The following is an 8,538-nucleotide window of genomic DNA, read 5'->3' on the forward strand; positions in this document are numbered from 1 at the left end:
CAAGATCTTTACCAAATATTCATAAACCTGAATTACCCGCCAGGAGAAATAAACAAACAAATTGACAGGACCAGACGAATACCCAGAGACCAGCTACTCCAAGATAGGCCCAAAAAACCCAAGAACAGAACACCATTGGTCATTACCTACAGCCCCCAACTCAAACCACTGCAACACATTATTAAAGACCTACAGCCTTAATCAGGACGCCACACTCCAGAAGGCCCTAGGTGACAGGCCTGTTCTCTCCTACAGACAACCTCCCAACCTCATGAGGATTCTCACCAACAGCCACAGTCTATACTGCAGGAACACCAGTCCTGGGACTTTACCTTGCAACAAAGCCCCCTGCCAGCTTTGTCCACATATCTATTCTGGAGATACCATTACTGGACCTAACCAGATTAGTCACAGAATCACGGGCACAGTCTCATGTTCCTCAACTAACATCATATATGCCATCATGTGCCAACAATGCCCAGATGCTTTGTATATTGGACAGACTTCAAACTCCCTTCGACAAAGAGTTAATGGGCACAAAGCAGACATCAAAACAGTCCTGATCCACAAACCAGTTAGTCTACATTTTAATGGAGTGGCCCATTCTGTTAATGACTTAAGAGTTTGCGTCTTATTGAGGAAGAATTTTCACTCTGCTTTGGAAAGAGAGACAGCTGAACTCTCTTTCATATTCAAATTCAACACATTAACATATGGTTTGAACCGGGATGCAAATTTTCTGGGAGACTATAGGGGCTTTTCTGCATATTTGGCTTAATCTAATTCTTGACTTCCCTCACCCCGCCCCCGCCCTTCTGCTCTCTGATTTGCTCACCTTGATGATTTTTTTCTGATTTGTCAACCTTGATTACTGTTTTCGGTTCTCTATGCCTTAAATATTAAGACTGCTCTGGTATGGCTATGGTCTGAAGAAGTGGGTCTGTCCCACGAAAGCTCACCTAATAAATTATTTTGTTAGTCTTTAAAGTGCTACTTTACTTCGTTTTTGATTTGATAGTATATAGACTAACACGGCTTTCTCTCTGTTACTACTCAACCCAACAACAGGATAACCTACTCACAATTCCCCACAAATACTAAAATGGCCATAGGAAACAATCTACATGTAACAACACTAAAAAACCTAGTTTATGAGTTCCTATCAGTAGATACCCAACCACAGCTTTGTAAAATCATTACAATACTTCACAGGACAGGGAAGTATCACTTAGAAACAGGATCCTGATTCATGAAATTTGAAACAGGACTACAAATATGAACTTCCCCACAATCTAAAGGGTATCTAGTGTTCTTATTCTGGCTGTTACAGAGATTGTCTCCAGTCACAACATTCCAACTATTAAATTCACACCTTGTGTTTCAGTTTTAGGCCCATCTCCAAACATGTTTTTTTGTTAACACACCCATGGAGTAAAATTTAGTCACCTATAATAGTGACTTAAATCTTTTCCTTTCCAAAAGAAGTAGCACTGTGTCACCAAATCTTGCTGCAGTCTCCTGCCTCTGATACAGACACTTTGTGCAGCAACTCTGATCCACACAGAAAATGAAATCAGCAATTTAAATCTCATGTGATTTCGATATTTTACATAAACTTTGATGGAGCAGTTTTCCAGAGCTACAGAAATGTAAAAAAATGAAAAGACTCTCATAAGAGCTGGGGTGACACTTTCAGAACACCTCTGGCACAAAACAGTTCCATCAAGAAGTGGAGGAAGCCTGTAAAAGCCTCTGTTTGTGGTTTGTCAGTCTCAGCTTGTAATAACCAAAACAAAAAAGCAGTCAAGTAGCACTTTAAAGACTAACAAAATAATTGATGAGGTGATCTTTCGTGGGACAGACCCACTTCTTCAGCCCATGTCCCACAAAAGCTTACCTAATAAATTATTCTGTTAGTCTTTAAAGTGCTACTTGACTGCTTTTTTGTTTTGATAGTATATAGACTAGCACGGCTTTCTCTCTGTTACTATTCAGCTTGTAATAACCAGTGTTCCTTGAGCACTTGAGCAGCCACCCAGGTGAGATTCAAATGCTGCCCGGCAGATTAGCAAAGCGCCCACTGGTTTGTACTGGTGGTGCACATAAATACATGCTTCAGTGTGCAAAACAAAATCTGTTCTGCATCTGGATGGAAAAAATGTCAGAGGGACCCCTGTGAAGTGAATATTATACTAGCTATTTTAGAAATGTAAAGAGGGACTGAAGTACAGTGAGTGTAGTGAAGTACAGTGATGTGAATGCTGCAGGGCCCCTAAAGTGTGGGATATATGCCTGCCTAAGTAGGGACAGACAAAGAAACAGGCAAGGTCAGTATTATATCTTTAACAGACATCTTGTTTTCCAGACACTTGGGCTTTGTGGTGTCACTCGGTAAGTGACATCATGAGAACAGAGTTTGTGGAGCTGGATGAAAACAAGATAGTTTTGTTGCAATCAGACAAAAATGAGAAGCATGACTAGCCTTTTGTGATCTCACTCCTCCCCATCCCGGGTCCTCATTTTTAGCATCTGCAAAACTAGACACAAGAACTTTTTCAAGTCAGAAGCCATAGCATGTAACCACAGGCACTTCCCTTCCCAGCTGACACTTTATGCCAGAGGGGCTTCAACACATTAAAGCTACAGCCGACTTTATGCTCAGATGGGTTTTAGCCATTCCTTCTTTGGCTGCCTGTAACAAAGCCTCCTGCCCCCTCTCTCCTCCAAGGAGTCCTGCCCCATAGCATCTCTCCCCTGTTAGTAGCCCTAAGCAGCTTCATCACCCCATCAGTCAGGCTCAGCAGCCCAGTCACTCACAGTCATACTCGCTGGGCCATTTCCCCTGTGACCCCTGGCACCTTCTGGGCCTCTAGGTCAGGACCCACAGTCTGGCAGAAGTCAGGCTGGAGCCTTCCCTTATCCTGCCTATAAGTTTGCCAAATACCCTGCTATCTGCAGGACAGTCCCAAATTTCCCTGCCAAGTCCCACCTCCCACGTGTATACAAAAGTGTCCGATGGCGATGTTTTTGCATAAGGGAAGGGCTGGTCTTGAAAATTCCCAGACCCTGCCAGTGTTTCTGTAGCTATCAGTGGGCCTCACCATCCAGGGGAAACCCTGCAGCCCCATGCTCAGGGCTGCATGGCCCACTGGCCCCACCAGCAACCCTAACCACAGGAACCCTGGCTGGGGAGCAAGGGGAACCCAGCAGCCTCACAGCTGGGAGCCAAATGGGGCAGTCCCACCCACAGGAACCCTGGCCAAGGAGCAGGGGGACCCTAGCAGCCCTAAAGCTGGGAGCCAGCTAGGGTGGAGGGTCTCCCATTTCCCAACCAGGCAGCAGCAGCTTAGCTGCATCAGCCTCCCCAACATGACCTTGAGTCAACTGTTTTATGCCAACAGCAGGGGTTTAATTGCAGTGTAGACATGCTTATAATCAATCCTCAATAGAATGACAGACAGGCTCAACTTCCTGGCCACTGCAAGAAGTCTCAATTGCCCACACCCTCCAGACAGTTTATGATAAACATTTGCTCATTCTAAACCTGATGGCAATTAAAATTGCTGTGTTAATTGAGCTTATTTTACGATCATCACTCTATTTTCATTAGCACTAATCAGATTCCCTCACTGTGACTCAGCCTTCAATCTAGTTTATCCATGCAGGAATCTGAATATACTGGCTTGTAAAATAAAGCTATATGGACATTGTGGCAATAACAGCTCTACATAGAGCAAGCAATATGACATATGAAAGCAGTGGAGCCTGAACCAACAAAAATAACTTAACAAGCCATTTTTCTCAGAATTAGGACTATGTCTACACTAGCACCCCCCTTTTGAAAGGGGATGCTAATGAGACACTTCATGATATGCTAATGAGATGCTGTAATAAATATGCAGTGCCTCATTAGCAGAATGGCAGCTGTGGCACTTTGAAAGCATCGCTTTCAATCATGCACAGCTCTTTTACACAGGGTCCAAGGACCCTACACACTTCAAAAGGGGGATGCTAGCGTAGACACAGCCTAGTAGTGTTAAAGTCAATTGGAATGGTATCAACTGGCAGACCTACAATAAAATATATCAACGACATGATCCAAAAATTCTGTATAAAATTGGTTGGTATCTCCTTTTTACAGATGAGGAAATATAGGTACAGAGGGTAGAAATCACCAGCCTATAGTGCCATATATAACTAGGGTCCATTTTGGTCAATTTTGTGGTCATGGGATTTTAAAATTTGCACATTTCATTATTTCAGCTATTTAAATCTGAAAATAGCTTTGTGTTGTAATTCTAGGGGTCCTGACTCCCACGCCCCCCAAATAAAGGAGTTATAGATGGGTCATAAGAGTATTGTACTGGGGTTTGCAGCACTGCTACCCTGATTTCTGTGCTGCTATTTGTGGTGGCAGTGCCTTCAGAGCTGAGCAGCTGAAGAGTGGCAGCTGCTGGTTAGGAGCCCAGCTCTGATGACAGAGGTGCCACCAGCTGTACTGCCCATGAGCTGGATCCAGCCCTGGCTTGCCTGATCCAGCCCATGAGGCTTGGGAGTAAGATGCCTCTGTACATTCCCCCAGTCAGGATGGGAGATGAACCCTGTGGAAGCGTGTCTGAACTTTGGGTCTTCTCTGACCAAGGGCAGCAGCTATGAGTGAGGAGCAGAGAATGGCTGGGTTTGTGAAGGGGCCATTTAGACTGTTGGACTTACGAACCTGTGAGGAAAAGGCACCACCCATCCTACACGTGGTTGGACTTTTGCTCATGTTTTTTCTTATGAACTGCATGGTGTTTTCCCAAATTAATGCCAAATTACTTCCCTTTCTTTTATTAAAAGTTTCTTTTCCTATGCTCAGACCCTGTGCTTGCAAGTGGGTAAGTGTTGCCTCACAAAGGCACACAAGGGTGGTGTGTGAATTTTGCAGGTTACTGGATGGGGGCTCAAGCTGGTTCTGTATTGGATGGATGGGACAGTAAACCCAAGACATAGAACCTGGCCCTGGCTGCTGCTGGCTCCAACTAACAATAGGGTTATACAGGCATTTACGCACTTCTGTATGGGGTATTGATTTCCATCTAAATGTGGAATTAATACATCTTAATAAGACACCCATATTTGTATGGTGTGATCTGAAGCTACTGCTGTATCTGTTCAGTTGACAAAAATAAATAGAATATCATAGTGATGATGATTGACTTATCAGAAAAAATAACAAGCAGTTGTGTAGTACCTTAGAGAATAACAAATGTATTAGGTCATGAGCTTTTGTGGATAAGACCCACTTCTTCAGATCATTGGAGTAGAAAAAAACAGAATCCTGGGTGATATAGCAGGGATGGAAGGGAGGAGGAGAGGAAGGGGGGGAGGAGGGTAAGGGTTACCTGTCACTAGTAGGACCAGTTGATGAAGCACATTAAGTAGGATGGGTTCCATTCCTGTGACTATCAAAGGTGGTGAAGCTACAGGTTAACAGGGCTACTCTTCTGAAACCATTGTCAGCATAGTAAGACTACTTGCTACTAACTAGGAAAGACACCAGTCAGTTGATCTTGCATTATTTAAAAAAGTGCAATTTTTAAAACTTGCAGAAAGTGCCTAGTGAATAATTTTTAGTCTCTTCCTTTACACCTGATCATGAACACATGACAAACACAGATGTTTATTCAACTCTTTAAAAGTAAACCATAAGTGCAAAAAGGAGTTATGCAAGTTCAGAGAAACAAATGAAAGATGAAATATAGTGAAACAGGCTAATTTTTGTTTAAAAAATGCTGTAACTTTTCTTGCAGAACGGGTCTCTAGAGCATTCATCAGCCTTTAACTTTTCAAGGGCAGTTTCTGGAACAAGCTGGTTTCTGTATTGTTGAGAATGGCTATCCTGCATCATAATAATGATTACTTGATTCTAGTAATTCTGACAGAAACTAGTACCAGATGCTTCACAGAAAAGTGAAGAAACTATTTAATCTATTTACTAATAGGGTGGAGTACAAGGTATCACAAAATTTATGCAGGAATAGTCAATATTACACACAAGTGTGGAAATAGACATCCCCAGGTAAATTTACATAAATTGTATAGCACTTAAAACAATGTCTGACAGTTATGTTTGTCCACTGGGGCCTGTTTCGCCTTCCACATGCTACCACAATACAAATAAAGCACTTATTGATACTAGAAGGCTTTAAAGAATTTAGGAGTCTTTTGTACAGTGTCTTTCATAATAGGGCCCTCATTGTAACTTCAGTGCTACTAGAATAAAAATAACCATAGAATCATAGAATTTTAGGGCTGGAAGGGACCTCAGGAGGTCATCTTGTCCAGACCCCCACCTAAAGCAGGATCATCCCCAACTAATCATCCCAGCCATGGCTATGTCAGGCTGGGACTTAAAAACCGGGATGGAGATTCTACCACCTCTCTCGGTAACGCATTCCAGTGCTTCACCACCCTCCAAGTGAAATAGTTTTCCCTAATATCCAGCCTGCACCTCTACCTCTGTAACTTCAGACCATTGCTCCTTGAGAATAGTCTCTCTCCATACTCTTTAGAGCCCCCTTTCCGGAAGCTGCAGGCTGTTATCAAATTGCCCCTCTGTCTTCTTTTCTGCAAACTAAATAAGCCCAAATCTCTCAGCCTCTCATCATAGATCATGTGCTCCAGCCCCTTAATCATTTTCATTGCCCTTCACTGAACCTGCCCCAATGCCTCCACATCCTTTCTATACTGGGGGGCCCAGAACTGGATGCAATACTCCATATGTGGCCTCTCCAGTGCCGAGTAGAGGAGAATAATAACTTCTCTAGATCTGCTGGAAATGCTTCTCCTAATGCACCGCAATATGCCATAAGTCTTCTTGGCTATAAGGGCACACTATTGACTCATATTCAGCCTCTCATCCACTGTAATCCCCATGTCCTTTTCTGCTGTGCTACTACTTAGCCACTCAGTCCCCAGCCTGTAACAGCGCTTGGGATTCTTCCGTCCTAAGTGCAGGACTCTGCACTTGTCCTTGTTGAACCTCACCATATTCCTTTCGGGCCAATCCTCCCATTTATCTAGGTCACTCTGGACCCCCTCCCTACCCGCCAGTGTTATCTACTGGACCTCCTAGCTTAGTGTCATCTGCAAATTTGCTGATGGCACAATCCATCCCCTCATCCAAATCATTAATAAAGATGTTGAACAGTACTGGCCCTAGAACCGATCCTTGGGGCACTCCACTTGGAACTGACTGCTAGCCAGACACTGAGCCATTGACCATTACCCATTGGGTCCATCTGTCCAGCGAGCTTTCTATCCATCTTACAGTCTGTATATGCAGTCCATAATTCCTTAATTTATGGGCAGGAATGTTGTGGGAGGCTGTATCAAAAGCTTTGCTAAAGTCAAGGTATATCACATCCATTGATTTCCCCATGTCCATAAAGCCAGTTACCTCATCATAGAAGCTAATGAGATTGGTCAGGGACAACTTGCCCTTGGTGAATCCATCTTGCCTACTCTTCATCACTTTCCCCTCTTCCACGTGCTTCAAAATACCTTCCTTGAGGATCCCTTCCATGATTTTTCCAGAACTTGAGGTAAGGCCTGGTATGAGCTCCCCGGATTGTACTTCCTTCCTTTTTTAAAGATGGGCACTACATTTGTCTTTTTGCAATCATTTGGGACTTCTCTCAATCTCCACAAGTTTTCAAAGATAATAGCGAAAGGCTGACATCTGCCAATTCCCTCAGTACACTTGGATGCATTAAATCCAGACCCATGGATTTGTTATGCGTCTAAGTTTTCTAAACAGCTCTTAACCCATTCTTTCCCCACCAAAGATTTCTCTTAAGGGTGGTAGTCATAGAATCCCCATCCCTAGGACTATGCATCCCATGTCTTCCAGTCAATGGGGTCTTCTTTTGATCTCTTCTCTGAGAGGTCTCTGCCACAGCATTCTTCTCCACCATCTCATCCCTGAAGAGAGCCTGAAAGCAGTTGCTTACCTCTACAGGAATTAGAGGTTCCATTCTTCTTCTTTGCTTTGTACTGCCCACACTGGTTGCTCAGCCTGCTGTGCCTGCAGGACTAAATGCTGTCTTCTGTTGAGGAAGTCTTCACCTTCTCTGATGGACTGGAGGGTTGATATTTGTGCTTCAAGTCCTCTAACCTTTCCTTCCAAGGTGGTGACAGCTTACACTTGGTACATACAAAATCCCTTTTATCTTCTGGGAGGAAGACAAACATAGCACGTGGTGTACAGGTCACAACAGCTGACTTGTCAGTAGACTTGTCATTATCCATTTTTCCCTTTCTTCAAAGAATTCACTTGGAAGATACTAGAGCTGCCTTGAAGGACAGAAGAGGAACAAAACTATAAAAAACCCCAAACCAAATAATAATAATATGGGGCTCCCCCCAAGGTGAACTCCCAGGCAAATTCCCCCGCTGGCAGCCCCGTTTGCAGCTCTCAGCTGGTCATGCTCCCGTTGTTGGTCGGTAGCCTCTGGCTTGTGAAGCCTTTTCTCCTTTGGTCCTTCCTACCCCCGT

Source organism: Carettochelys insculpta, chromosome 16, assembly GCF_033958435.1.
Source record: "Carettochelys insculpta isolate YL-2023 chromosome 16, ASM3395843v1, whole genome shotgun sequence".
NCBI lineage: Eukaryota > Metazoa > Chordata > Testudines > Carettochelyidae > Carettochelys > Carettochelys insculpta.